We start from the raw sequence: 403 nt of genomic DNA on the forward strand, positions 1-403 counted from the left end.
TGCCCAGCAGTTCCATCTGCCGTTCTATCACAGTGCCACCTTTTGGTGGGGATGTATCAACAACAATATTAAGGATGTATCAATGAGAATGAAAATATGCCCTGTTAGAACGGCGCGAAAATGGCGCCTGAGTGAAATGTCTGTATCTGAGCTCTGAGGCGGTTTGGGGGTTTTCACCATTTCCCATAAAATCCTTCTTGATTCGAAATATGCAGATTTAAAATGTATATCACTGAGACACCGCTGGGACCATTTGTAAGTATTTCCTTAACTACAAAAAAAAAAAAAAACATTATTTTTTTAATTACTATTTAGTTGTTTTTTGACGGGAAAGAAAAAAGAAAAGTAAAATAAACAACTAACTAAATAAATAAATAAATGAGAGAAAAACAAAAACAATGTA

The sequence above is a fragment of the Polyodon spathula genome, chromosome 2, assembly GCF_017654505.1.
Source record: "Polyodon spathula isolate WHYD16114869_AA chromosome 2, ASM1765450v1, whole genome shotgun sequence".
NCBI lineage: Eukaryota > Metazoa > Chordata > Actinopteri > Acipenseriformes > Polyodontidae > Polyodon > Polyodon spathula.